Genomic DNA, 12,686 nt, shown 5'->3' with positions numbered 1-12,686 from the left:
AAAAACAGGATAGTGAAGATGTTACTATTAACCTAATTAAAGCTTCATCTTTTATCCGGACACTTATTTCTACAAACTTCTTTATATTTACGTTTATTTTATCACACATTTTCTTATCATAACACCCACTTCCTGTGTGTGTCGACCCCACCCTGGCAGAGACTAAACTGTTTGATTACCATATGTGAAATTATTGGTTGTCATCGCCAGCAGAGAGTCCGCGGTCCTCCACGTTTTAATTTTATTCCCCACGGCGTCAGCACACTCCTCTCCTGGATCCCATTACGCCTGATGAGGCAGAGGGAGGATCATTTGGGTGTTTTTAAATATCTCTTTTAAGAAAACAGCTGCAAACCAGCGACCGAGCAGTCAGTGGGGATGAGGACAGAAAAGACTGGGGTTTATTTCACTGTGGCTGAGTCAGTTTTCTCTTTAAAATGTGTGGTTTTTACTCCAGTTTGGTCTCCGTGAATGGACCAGTCCTTTGTTTGCATTGTGGTTTATCTTCTGTTCCACTATAAAATGTATAATTAGTCCTTGTGTTTCACTGTGTGACACCTAAACACAGGTTTTACCTTCAATTAAACTGGAAAAGGGAGCTCATTAAATTTGAGTTATGTTGGATTTCAGATGTTCTTTTAGGTTTCAGTGATTTCATTTCAAAACCAGACAGCTGCATTGAGATATTTTCTGCAACTGTGCGTCTAATAAGAGCAGAACTGTCAGTTTCCATTACAAGTTTGGTATTAATAATCAGTTTATCTCAGTTTAAGTCATTCATTCAGTTAGCGCCTAAAAGTGAGATGAGTTCCCATCAGCTAAATAAACCACTTTACCACCTTCATATTTTCAGAATCAGTGTTGTAATGTCTAAATTAAATGACACTGCATCAGTTATTTAGATTTTTTAAAAAAATAGTCAGAAATATTAAAGGGCTGGTTAAATTAAATAAACTGAGTTGTGCTTCACTTTTAAGCTTATTTTTTGACGCAGCCACTGAACAGGTCTTTACCAAAAGTCAACACTAAAAGGAAAATGTAAACAAAACACACAGTTTTCAGGATAAACACTGTAGTTTACATTGTATTAATTTATAAAAAAGATAATTTTGTTTGAATTCCTAGAGGTTCAAAGATGTGAAAGTATGTCATAAGAAAGAAAACATTAAAAGTATGGAAATTAATAAACATAATTTGTAGGGCTGCAGCTAAAAACTGGTTTCATTGATTAACCTGCAGATTATTTTCTTGATTAAATTGTAGAAAAATAGTGAAAAATGTCAAAGGTTGATCCAATGTAACAGAAACTGAAACTACAAAATGTTTTGTCACTTTTGCTGGAAAATGTACTTTAAATGATTCACCAATGAGCAAAATAGATAAAATACACTTGTTTGTGAACCATATTTCATCCAGTTTCACAGACAATCTGTTTTAAGTGGATGCAGTCAAAAAACATTGTTTATCTGTTTAGTATATGGAGATAAAAGTCAGTTTGAGCTCTTTGGATAATCTTTTGACAGCCTGTCTGAATGAAAAAACAGTGCTTATATTGCCAAAACAAACAATATATTAACAGTTATAAAAGCAATAATAATAATAATCAGCTTAAAAGTATGAATGTGGACATATTTGTACAATCACAAGCCCTAATAAATAGGACAATGTCACACAAATGACATTAACAAGCAAAACAAACATGAAAAACAAGAAGCTGATGTGCAGCAATTTATATTTATATTTCAGTTTGTCCTTTGTTTTTTTTCTAAATGTGGCTCAAATTCTGGATATTTTTAGAAACCTTTTGTGGAATAATAATGCAAAAGAATTCTGAATATTTGTCACAAAGTAGCAAAATAAAAGTATCCTTTTTTTTTTTTTTTTTCTTTTGCTCCAGCCCACTTTATAATTCACACCCCCGCATTTACCGACGTCCCCCCTGCTCTGGAGGAGGGTGTGTGTTGGGGGAGAGGGGAGGTGTGTGGCGGTGGTGGTGGTGGGGGGGGGGCTGGCCCCTGCTGATTCAGAGGTTAGGAATTTGCATCTGATTACTGTTTGTCAACCAATGATCTGACTGTGCAGGCCGGAGAGTGTCTCCACGCCTCTCTCTCTCTCTGTCTCTCTCTCTCTCTCTCTCTCTCTCTCTGTCTGTCTGTCTGGCTTTGAGCGTTGCGGGGCTCTCACAACCGAACACTCAAAAAAAAAAAGAAACTCTGAAAACGCAATTACACGCAGAAGCCGAGTGCGTGGATATCATGCAGTCACATGAACCCACTTTAATTCCAGCCGATAAACACACGAACCACCTCTCCTCTTCCTCTTTCTGGTGCCTTTTCCCCGGTGCGTGAAGCCGAAGTGTCGGTGGTGGCGGTGGAGGGGAAGAGACCGCGTTCACAGACTGGGGGTAAAAAAAACCAGGAATGTTTCTTCCGGTTCCAAAGAGTGTAAAAACGGAACGGAAGCCGACGTGGTAAGTTGTTTTCTCTTTATTTTTCGTTTGCCGTATTTATGTGTGTGCTTTATGTTCGTTTGTGTGGCTTCCTCCTTCTGCTGCTTCTGTTTTACTCTTCACTTACAGGACGCAGCTTTTTTTTTTCTTTTTTTTTTTTGGATCGATGTGGCCTTATCAAATCGCCTAATCAATACTGTGTATAGCTACGGTAGCGGATGGACTCACCTGCCATATGTCACCCAATGTTCGTAATTCAACCTACGCTGCGAGTAATGGCACTATTTTATTTTTAATTGTTTGTTTGTAGTAAAAAAAAAAAAAAAAAAATCTAACGGAAGAGCCGGTGTTTGATTTTTCTACAAGGTTTTTTTCGGCGGTTACATCGAGTTTTTATTCAAATATAGAGAAACGTTTGAAAAAAAAAAAACAGACGTTGTGTGTCGTGAGCGAGGTCGTATCGAACTGTGAGCTTTCAAAACGAACGTTAACTTCAAAACCGAATTAACGGCCAACGTTCGAATTCCGAACCGTTAATTTGATTTCAGAAGGAGCGCTGTCACATAACGTAAAACCATAACTTGGCAGCTACTTTAGCTAATATTACAAGCTGATTATTCACAGCATTATCTTAGCTAGAGGCCAATGTCGGATAAACCAGCTGCCCGTGTTTTCTACGTAAAGATTTGTGTGCTAAACTGCTAATTAAGGAGTTGTTGTTGTTGTTGTTGTTGTTGTTTAATGATTTGGCTCATTGAGGTGACACAGCACGTCCTGTACAAATTGAACACGCCATAAAACATCTACTAACGTTACAGTACGTCCTGCTGCCCTTCCAGTTGGGTATAAAAGCCACTGCATGTGACAGCATCAACGACTGGGCGTTAAAGAAAGTTTGGTCTGACAAAATGTCATGTTAGGGGGACAGTAGGATGACTCAAACCCAAAAAAAAGTGGTTTTATGAATAGATGTGAAGCTGCTTTCTATGTGTTTTTGCTACACTACATTATTAATACCAAAAAATTGGTCATGTTAGGGCTGCACGATATGGTAAAAACATCATATTGCGCTTATTTTGACAGATATTGCGATACAGTTAGTGATTAGTGTGGGAAAGTTCATTTTTGCATCACAAATTTCAGCTGAAAAAACCCCTATTAAAATCATGATTTCTGGTGATCTCCAATGGCAACTCTCGATACCCTTATCAATAAACTGCAGCATCTGCGATTTGACTATTGCGACTTCAATAATATTTCGATTAGTTGTGCAGCCCTAGGTAAAATTGATTTTGGTAGGGCTGTCCACATCAGGTCCAACGACAGGACTATGTAAATGTAATTCCCGTTCAGGAGCTAAACACAGCCGCAGATCTACCTCCATTTTAACATCCAACCTATGTGAATTGACTTAAGTCTCCAATTGTAATTTAGTTGTTTTGGTATTTATGTGAAAGTGGAAAACAAAGGTGGAGTGGGTGGATAAAAGAGTCTGTCATCATCTGGTAGTGGCTGAGATCAAGTCCAGTATGTCAGGGGAAGTGATACGGACACAATGAGCTGCCTTCACTACTACAGCAGGGTGGTGGGAAAAATCTGCCAGTGTATTCCCTCTAAATGACGTCAGCGGACATTAAAAGAGGAAACTTTTTCATCCCAAGTGGATTCAGGAAGCGCTTTAGATGCTTTTCTTGTCTGGCTTGGTTGCATCAGGCTTACAAACCTCACAGCCACAACCAAAACTCACTTGGTTTGTGGTTGGTGTTGTAGTTTTTTAACAAATAGTTGTTGGGGGCGTACAGGCACAGGAAGTTGGTTTGGTTTTAAAGCCTCGTATAGCACTTTTTAATGACCTTAGACATATATGCTCTGAAAACAGTTAGAAAGTCTGGTTTCATTGGAGGTCTTCATTGTCCTAGTCTGACATAAAGGCTCTTTCAGAGGTTTTTTACCTTCGTGAGGTAAAAAAAAAAACTTGTTGTAGTGTCAAAATAGACACATGATACAAACCTCTGCTGTTACAAGAATATGAGATAATAGAAGATGTGTTTCATTCTGCCGTGTAACCGAATTGACAGGAAGACACGTTATGAAATGTCCCTTTGCACGATGAAGGTTTATTTCCATGTGTTCTGGCATATTTTGGGCTGTGACTTCACGAATTAATGAGGAAATGAGATTTTGAAACCAGAAATCTGAACGACAGGAACAGGATGAAGAGGGAGATCCGGAGCGTCTTTTCCTTTGGAAGTTTACTTTTAGATTTTTATGGTGAAAGGAGGATTTACCACCAGGCATTGGGTCGAATACTGGAACCTACCTGTTCTCTTACCACCCACTTTGGCAGGAAACCAGGCATTTTTAAGTTTTAAGTTATATCTGGTACACAAAAGGAAAGTTAAAGTTAAATGTTAAATTGTGGAATTTGGCACTTGCAGCTTCCCAGTGTGATTATTAAGCTCTGAAATTCTTTAAGAGAGATTTCCAAGCCCTTATTGCACCCTGCACCCCACCATCCTCCAATCACCTTAGAGGCTTGCCCAGAAATTGACACACTAATCTGTTTGGCCCAATCTGGCATATGGTATCCTGTGGCCGGCACCGGCTCAGTGTGTCCACTGGAGATACTACTGCGGTGGTGTTGGTGGGGGGGGGCGTTTACATTGTGGATTAGAAACGTATGGCCGGTGATCAAGTTCAGATCTTAGCTTTCGCATAATGTGGCCTGGCCCTAATAAGTAACACTGCTGGTTATGAAAGCGGGTTTATAAAAAAGACGCTTGTGGTTGCTCTTGATTTGAAGAACTGACGCCTGTGTTATATTTTTGTATACTTTCCCATCAAAGGGTGGAGTGGAAGAAGTGGCAGACCCTGATGTTGCAATGTATAAGAATAATATATCATGTTTTCACATACTGTAGGATTTTAGTTATTAAACCATCTTGATATAGCTTGATTATTATGTCTTTACCGATTTAACAGCTGCATTAGCTTTATTAATATTTCTAAAGTTGTTTGTCTGTCACTGCTGATGGAAATTAGTCTTTTTACGAGCACCAATAGTGCAAACAATTTATCAATATTAACATGTATAGAAATTTAATGTAGTGCTGAAACTGTAGGTCAGCAAAAAACTATTTCAATAATTGATCATCATCAATCATTTATCACGAAAAAATGCCCAATACTGTCTGGTTGTAGCTTCTCCAACAAGAGGATTTGCTGCCTTTTATCAGTTCTATATAATTAATTGGTCATTGATCATAAGGAATTAAGTAATTTTAAGTAATTACTTCTAAGATAAATGAACAGATTGTTAAAATAGATCAATAATGAACAGAATTTATAGCCCTAGTTTGATTTTGCTTTCCTGAATGTTTTTTCCAGTTAGTAAGAAACTCCCATCATATCAGAGGGGAACATTTAATGATAACCCCAATTTCATATCTTGTCGTAGCGGACACGTATTGCTGCTTGGCCGTCCTCCATGTCTGTCTACTTCTATCTAAGTTTGGACATAGGGACAGTATTTGCTGCGCCTTCTTATTCTTCATATATAAAAACGGTCCCTCTGGCCTCTTATGTGTTTATCTTTTTATTGAAAACCAACTCATGTCCACACAATAGGCTTCTGTGTATATAAGTCATGTCCATTCCTTAGAGTTCTCTGTTTGTTGTTTGTAGATTCACACCTCCTAGTGTGTTTGTTCAGTGTACATATCAAGATTAAAGGCGTGTAAAGGCTTTGTTGTCACTGAAACGTCTTAAAAGTAGAAATCCACACAGCTTCCTGTAAGATGCCTGATCTCTGCTCGAGGGTATTTGAAGAACATTTTGGAAGCAGTTAGTGTAATATGCAAACAGCGTGCTCATTTTGCCTCCTGCAAATCATGGCTGAGTAAGTGGCAGTCGGTTGGCAGTTGGCCACTAAACTGGCTAGTGGCTGTGAATTAATGACAGACAAACATCCACAGACGAGACAAACAGGTCTGACGCCTGGTTGTTTTCTTATTATCAAACTGTAATCCTCTACAGGCTTGTAAAGGTTGCTTTTTATGTTGTCACTGTATTCAAATCACCCTGCAAGGCTTAAGGGTGTGGGCTTTGGCTTAAGGCCTGCATTGTGTCACTTGAATATTTCAGTAATAACCCACCTGTAAACATCAGAATGAGCTGTATTCGCAGTGAATGCGAGCGCTGTCTGCACACCACAAGTTTTCCTGCCATTAAAAGAAGTGGGAAGCAGCGTGGCTTGGCTGACTTTCAGCTGTTCCTGTGCCAAAAGCTACATTTCTGAAGGGCCTGTGCGGCACGTGGGGCTTTAACTCTGTTATCCTGCCAAAAAATGCAGGAAAAAAAAACCTCACAAGTTACTTCACTGCCTGGGCCGGAGCCATGGGGGAATCCCAGCAGGGCTGACGGTGACGCAGGCAGAGAGCAGACTAAGGAAGGGTCTGAGCTTTTGGGATACCCTGCAGTTCCTGAACCACGCTGCTGCAACAGTTGTAGGCTTTGTGTATTCAGTCGGCAGCCAACACTTGGGTCAGTGTCAGCGTGATCTATCCTGGTACTTGTCTGCCTGGATACCACCACCACACAGCTGCAACATGCTGACATGTCCATCAAACCTGAAGCATTTGGATTTCATATTTGCGTCTGCTAGTGCTGGCGGCCTGCCCAAGCAATCAAAAGCTAATTTAATCAGATGCTTGCCAAAAGATACACATCCCTCGGGAGCAGATATAGCTGCCAGTTTTTATTAGGCAAAGCGCAGGCACATAAAACTATATTCCTCATTTAGCACAGAAGTGGGAGTCTCCCATGTACAAAGCACAGAGCGCTTTATGTAAGATTTCCACTCATCCATCGCCTCTGTGCAGACAAAAGACTTGATTGTTAAAGATCACAATGCCATGACGTGACTGCACAGTCACCATATAAACTAACACGTTAATCCAGTTTGGGACGTTCATGCCATTCATTGAAAATGCAACCCCCCTACCCTTACTCTCCCGCACTAGAGGAACTGTCACCATACCGTCAGTCTAGAGTTACAATAGCTTTGCGCTGAACTCTGCGAGCAGCAACATGCAGCCTCCTGAATCTCTGAAAGTTTTTATGGCAAAGTCAGTTTGCACATGTGAGGAATTTGACTTGGTGCGTTTGGTCTGTAGCTCACAGTAACCAAGACAAAGGCCCAGATTTTAAGACATTTAGGGCAGTTGTAGAGGTACTTGTGAGGTATAAAGCAATGTTTACGCAATTGAATGTAAGATTTACTAATTATATTCAGGGAAATGTGATTTTTTACAAAGAGAATCACATGGTTTTCTGGTAAAAACCGACTGACGCTATGGAGCAATAAAGGAGTTCATGTAAAGTGAATGACACAATAACATCTGTACAAACCTAATGCAATCCAGTACAATAGGTCTGCACTCAACTCAAGTTTTGGCTGCTTGAATTCTGTCAAATAGCGTCAGAAAAGGTGTTAGAGTGCATTGAACGAGAGCTGGAATAACATTTGAACCAGAGTTGGACATAAACTGATATGGAGAGTTATTGTTTTGCTTTTGTAGCAACCGTAATTGTCTCTTTAAGAAAAGGCCTGTGTTTCTCCACTAGAGCTGTCATCACAAAAGGTATGTTTGCTCTCATAATACTACGATCTCCACTTGAAGCTGTAGGTGAGGTTGTAACATGGCGAGGTCAATATCCACCAGCGAGACGGCAGACATAAACGCCAGTAAACATTTCAGCTGAATCAGCAGACTTAACTATTCATCTGATGACTTTTCCTGTGGTTGGAGGAAGTACTTCCGTAGAGCAGAGTTTAAAATGTTTTTCCTCGTGGTCCGCTCTTTGAATAGTGCCATACTTAAATATATGGTCTTTTCAACCCACGTGGGAATATTTGGTTCCATTTGGTTGACCCCTTATACTCAAGCCTTTTTTTAGGTTGTTACTGATATTTTTCATAGTTATGTGCCAATGTTAAATATTTGTTTTTAAATGAGCCAGAATGATATATTGGCTGATATTGGGCTACATGTCGTCATTGTAACGGCGTATGTCATCCAGTATGAGCCAATGGTTAACAATCTAATGAATATGTTAAATGATTTAATATGTTAAAGAATATTTAACTTTAATAAAGTTATTTGTTTAAGAAAGCAGCCTTAGGAGTTTCTTTGTATACTCAAAAATCAAAAGGCTCAAAAATTCACTATATCGGCTGCTATATCGGTAATTCCAGTCTCAAAAAACACATCAGTCCAACCCATCAGGGCTCTAGTTTGTACTACCATAAATGTATGTCCCAGTGTGAATCTGATTAGTAAAATGAATTGAGATTTCTCTAATATTTCACTCTCTGTAAAGTCATCAGATCATCAGTCAAATAAAAACATGAAATATCACTTTACCACCACAGAGAGACGAGCCATTTTCCTTTATGTCCTTCACTTTTTTTTTTTACAAATGAAAATGATTGAGGCAACACTTAAATGCAGACCTTTTGAATATTCATTAGAACAAAGATCCGATCAATCATGCTGTAACATCAGTTACGACAAATCACTTTGAGCCTTGCCCGCCTGCACAGCTGACTCCTGTTGCTTTTGATAGATAGCCACAGATTTCACTGCTGGGAAGTGAATCACTGGATTATTTTTGCTATATGCCAACTTAATTTATGGCATAGCTGGGGCTAATCAGATTTGGCTTGCTGCGTTGCATTCGGCTCGCTCGAAGAGGTCAGTCGAAAGTGCGTGACGAGTCTGTGCGACACTTCCTCAATGATCTTGTTGTTGGTGCAATGGGGCTCAATGGAGCCTGTGTTATTGCCTTGCGAGGTAATACTGCAAGGAATGTGAGAGAGGGACGCATAATCAAGACCAGCACCACTGACCGACTTCTTGTTTTTATGCTTTTTTTTTTGTTATGTAGAAAGGATCATGAATGGCTACTGTTGGGCGACTCCCTACACAGTCACTCTTTAGCTTCTGTCACATATATCAATGCGTAAAAACGATGTTTACATGATGAAGAATTCAGGTTATAAACAACATAACGCTTTATATAAAAGTACTCTATCAATATTAAATACTTCGTTAAATGAAAAGAGATTTTAATATGAAATATTGCTGCATGGAATTTTAATAATATAGAATACAATTTATGAAGAAGGCTAAATATACTTTATCTTTTATTCTTTTAATGTTTGTCCTTCTGGACCATGAAGGCTTTTCATTCAGTTCTGTTCCCCACTGTTTAAATATAAGAAGCTATATATATATATAATATAGATTTAGATAGAGGTCTTTTCCCTCTGTCAATCATAGGCCAGGCCCTTCAGTGAGTCTTGTCTGAATGTGGTTTGAAGGTTTTTGCCAGGTGCACAACACACCACCGGACACGTGGCACTAATTTATTTTATAACATTTACCCCTCATACTGTTTAAAGTGCCACTTTAGATTTATTGGTAGCCTCTCCTTGGGGAAAAAAACGACACAAAAACTCCAAATCTTGATTTTAGCTGCAGGGAAAAGCTGTTAATTGAATTTCTTTGTGTAGAACAAACAACCTAGAAGTTAATTCCTGCTGGGCTGTTTTTCTGTTAGACATATGATGATAAGGGAGCTAAGAAACCTGTTAAATGTTAAAGTATTATATTTCCACCCGCTATATATAAAGGTATACATGTAAACACGTGTGTGTATACATGAATTGACTTATGGTCTTCAGTGTCTTTTATTCTACTATCACTTAATATGTTGTGAGTAAAGTACAAAACTAAAAATCTTTAAAAAAGTGAAAGGTCAGCTAACCTTGTAGACGTGATCATTTTACATATTGTTCAGCAGTGCTGCCAAACTGCATTGTGATGTATTGAACTGATACATTCACATATCAGGATTGAACAGAGAGTTTTATTTGTCAGGAATGTTTTTGTTGATAACATCAGTACAAAGCCTGTTTAACCACTAATGTATTAGTACACACTGACACGGTGCATGACAAAAGTGCTGAGTGATAATATAATAAAACCTGCCAACCACACACACACACTGTGTCCTGAAGCCGGTTACGGTAGAAATCATCTGACAACAAGTCAGGCTGGAGTCTTTTTATTCAAAACAGGTGTAGCAAGAGCATGAACACGATAGCTAATTTGATAAAGAAAGTACAGTACAGAAAGTACCACCTACAGAAGCTGCATCAACAAAAAATCCAAGGAAGACATTATAGTACCACCCACTCTGATTTCCATGCAACCTTAAGGAAGTAAAGGAGCTGAAACTCCGGCACTTAGCGCCAGAGATGGCGGCGAAATGTCATATATCTTTGTGGATTGCCGCTTTTAGTTCTCTCTGATTTCTCAGTCAAGCAGAACATTTTAATACCCAGTTTTAAGTCTCACAAAGACCTCACCCAGTTCATCTCAAACCACACAGCTTTATCAGGCAAAACAGTATGGTCTGTTCTTTCAGTACATAAAAGGAAATGAAGACTTTTATTCCAAAATGTTGAAATGCAAGATATGTATCTGCACTGAGGTTGGTACATGAAAACAAAACTACTTGCTGAGGAAAAACCCTGTTGTTTGTGTGTCTTACTCTGTGAGAACCTTTTTTCAAGTTTGTAGCACGTTAGAAAAGTCACAAAGACGAATTCCCTCACGTTCACCGTACAAAGGATTGTGGTTGTGGTATTAGAAGACTTTAATGCTCTTTCTAGAGTACCTTTTTTTACAGGCTTTCTTGTCTATGCAAGCAGTCGGCCTCGTATGTACACATGTGCGTATATATGTGTGCATGTATGTGAGGCGGTGTGGGTCTCTTTATCTCGTTGGAATTAGACCCTTAGCTCTCGGTCTTATCACTCTGTCTTGTTTGCTCAGACCTTGCAATCTTCCACCTCTCTCTCAAATGTGGGTTTAAAAAAAAAAAGAAAAGAGGATTACCCATTAGCTCTCATCGTTTCCACTCTATCCTTCATTCAGCCAACTCTCAAAGTTTCCGTCTCTGTGGCTCCTCCCCCCACCCCCACATGGGTCCCCCGCCACCTATCCCTGCAGACCGGCCTCCCTTTAGCCAATTAAGGTGTTAAATGAGCCCTAAGGGTCTTATAGTCAGCTGTGCATTTTGAGGGATTGTCTTTTACATTGTATAAGGCTTTTTATTGCACTGCGTGTTCATTTCTATATCTCCTGAGGGTAAATAGTCCCCACCCTGCCCTCTCCATGGGGTCAGAGGTCACTGGTGGTTGGGATTCCGTGTATCGCTCAAAGACAGGAGTTACAAGCAGGTTAGACGCTTGAATTTGATTCTCCTGCTTCAAGTCCTCTGTCTACGATGTCTTAAAATTCAAATTAAAGCATCAAAATGTAAAAGTGAAAACATGAATGTGAGAGAAAAGGCAACATATCAGACAGCAAACAGACAGACAGGCAGCGTTAAGGGTGAAGCAGTTAATGGCAGAATCAGAAAGAGGACACTTTTAATCAGCTGTGTTATTTTTTCAAACTCTCTAAAACAACCTTTTCCTCTTAAAAAATCATCACAGGATGAAATCATACAAGATGCCAAGTAGTTGTACTAATACGGAGGCAAACTATTGCATTTAAAAAGCCCTCATGAAGGTCTGGAAGTTCAATTGGAGGATATACAAGTACTTCCTTAGCTGGAAAATAGTATTTACCCCAGCTACTCAGATATAGTAAATGTTACAGAGTAAAGGAGCAAAACCATGAAGCAAGTAGGTTGCTGTAATTTAATCTCTAAAGCATTTTGACTGGCAGAAAAATGAGCAGCAACTTACTCTCAGAATTCATCAGCTATGCAAAGGTTTTTGAGCACAGCAGGATTTCCAAATAATAGCTGGTTTCTGTCCCAAGAGGTTTATAATGTCAAGAAATTACCCAATGTACAGTGGTGATTTCCCACCTTGCCTACGGTATAAAGGAGCCCCAATAGGGTTTTTTAAGAGGATTCATCCCTGGACCACCGAGACTGCTTTGCTTTGCTGAGCTATGGTTTAGATATTAAATGCCTTACCTCTCTAGCCAAGGTCTGGTTATTCATAACGTGTGAGAATGAGATACCAAAGGCAACTTCTAGTAATTTTGCACCCAAAAAGGGTTAGCGTAGCTCTACCAGCTCCCGCATTCACCCTAAACACACATATGAATCAGTATCTGGCTTGTTGCAATATAAAGCAGCAGGATTCTGTTCC

General features: G+C 39.3%; 1 protein-coding gene across 1 annotated transcript in view; it reads left to right on the top strand.

Annotated features, from left to right (window-relative positions):
• Positions 1-2,123: 2,123 nt before the first annotated feature.
• The window catches only part of arid3a (AT rich interactive domain 3A (BRIGHT-like)), a 47,025-nt gene continuing 36,462 nt past the window's right edge, over positions 2,124-12,686 (top strand). Inside the window, exon 1 of the mRNA XM_051376549.1 lies at positions 2,124-2,470. The gene's annotated coding sequence lies outside the window, so the exon portion shown is untranslated. The remainder of the gene's footprint in view (positions 2,471-12,686) is intronic.

The sequence above is a fragment of the Dicentrarchus labrax genome, unplaced genomic scaffold (genome assembly GCF_905237075.1).
Source record: "Dicentrarchus labrax unplaced genomic scaffold, dlabrax2021, whole genome shotgun sequence".
In the NCBI taxonomy this organism is placed as follows: Eukaryota; Metazoa; Chordata; class Actinopteri; family Moronidae; genus Dicentrarchus; species Dicentrarchus labrax.
Note: the sequence above shows the minus strand (reverse complement) of the source record. Positions and strands in the feature narration are given on the sequence as shown.